Below are 2345 nucleotides of genomic sequence, written 5' to 3' on the forward strand. Positions count from 1 at the left end.
ACTGCCGACCTTCATATCAAAAATCCCCTTTACATATTTCTGGCTGATAAAGTTTAAATTATAAATTAAAATTTGAATATGACAAATGACAATAAGTATGATAATATACTAAAACATTAATCCATAGTCTAGTTAATTTATAGATCTGTGGTAAAAACAGTCCGGCCTTCTTGTGGTGATTTAAACCGAAAAAAGTGAATAATATCCAAGTTGTATAGATAAGTTAGGACAGGTAGGACTAACTCAGTAATCTGAAAAACAACATACTTAAGATTTAATAAAATAACAAAATTATATTTTATTTATATTATTTATTATGGACATTAAGTCCAACTACTAATTCAGTATTATATACTAAGTTTATACCTAAAAGTTCCAACAAATAGAAATAAAAGAAAAATTATAACATAGCAAGCTTAAAAATAATAATAAAAACATACCAACAATTGAATTAAAAAATAATATGAATTAAGAAAAAAAATCAAAATCATTATAAATAGATTTACCATTTTGTAATAGATTTATTACAAAAGGGAGTTAAAAATGTAATTAAAGGAAGAATGAGTTATATGAAATAAGCATAAAATAACTTTAATTGATTTACATTTCAAATACATATGGTTATTTCTTTTACTTTTAGGTTTCTAAGTTACCTTTGCATGAATATACCTACTAATATATTATGATTTATGACATTCAAATTGTAAAAATGATTTTCTTATCATTAGAATAACAAGTAGGTATATTCATAATAATGACAATACTAACAGACAAAAATAAAAATATAAGCTTATGTAATTAAATAAACTTACTTGACATTTTGTAATACTAGTTTTAAAAGAATGGCAATTGCATTTGTTTACTGGGAGTATTTGACCCTTCAACATGTTGTGATGTCTTTTTGAATAATTTTTTACTGTCCTTTAATTTTAGATAGCATTGATGCATGTTTAAAACTAAAAATAATATTAATTTCATTAAGAAATAAGTAATGATTTTATAGTTATTAATAAAAACTTTAGAATTTATTGCATTAATATCTACATATTTAATCAAACCCTAATCTACAGTAAAAAATATTAATATATAAGTTATTAAAGTTAATTATTAATTATTATAGATACAACATACCTTAACAAGGGCGCCCATATGGGGGGGCAAGGGAGGGACAATGTCCCCCAGCCTGGAAAATGTAGAAAATATTGGAAAATTGTTTACTATGGTCAGATCTATTTATTTAGAAAAAAATTATTAAATATTAAAATATATGAAAATCTATATTAATTGTTTATTGAAAATAGGTTATTTACTGTGGCACATCAAGTTATCAGCTATAAATAACAACAATAAATAAACAATGTTCATTAGATATTATTATAATATATATTTTGTCATGAGTTCGGACGGTTTTTACTGCTCGCGAAATAAACATTCATGTTTAATTTAGACGCGCTATACGACTGGTTTCTGTTTCGTGTTCGCGCCGTCGTCGTGTACCGCTTCATGAATTTACTTATAATACTGTAGTGTGGCCCGACCCTTACATTTTATAGTAAAAATAGAAAAGTGAAAACTATTCAGTATTTCAGTCGTTACACTTTTGTTGTGTCAAGTGTTATATTACTTAAATATATTTAATATAAAATAATGAGTACTATTAATAAATTAAAAAAGTATGTATTTACTCCGAAACGTCAAAACCCAGAGCCAGAAACAAGTTCTTCACCCATGTATGAAAGTAAGTTTTCAAAAGTAATCCTTATTAGTTATTATAATAATATAAGATATATTAGATATTAGATGGATCTAGACAATTACGTATTTTAATAGTAATAGTAATTAGTAGCATAGATTTAATATAATTTATTATTTATTAATCAATACTAAATAATTGGAAACTATAATTGAATACCAAATGGTATAATGATATCTGGTTTAATTTTATCTCATTACTGTTCTATTTTTTTAGATTGAAAAAAAAACTGTAAAAAATCGAAAATTTTAGATTATTTTAAAAACAAAACTGCAAAAATGGACAACAAAATTGTAGAGAAAAATTGTAATAATTCAACCATTTCTGTAGTCGATGTGTTAACTCCGTGTGAGTATACAAATGTTTTAATGTTTTAATATTTTAATTACTTACCTATTAGATTTTTTTTTTTTTAATCCATGCAAATAAACATATAAATACAATGATTTAAATAATTATAAATAAAAAATAACAAAGCTACATTTATTATATAAATTAATATTTTATATAGGTAATGCACAAGTCACATCTACTAATAGTAAACATGTGTCAGTACCATGATTGATCCAGACATATCTGAAGTAGTATCAAC

The sequence above is a fragment of the Rhopalosiphum maidis genome, chromosome 3 (genome assembly GCF_003676215.2).
Source record: "Rhopalosiphum maidis isolate BTI-1 chromosome 3, ASM367621v3, whole genome shotgun sequence".
Classification (NCBI taxonomy): domain Eukaryota; kingdom Metazoa; phylum Arthropoda; class Insecta; order Hemiptera; family Aphididae; genus Rhopalosiphum; species Rhopalosiphum maidis.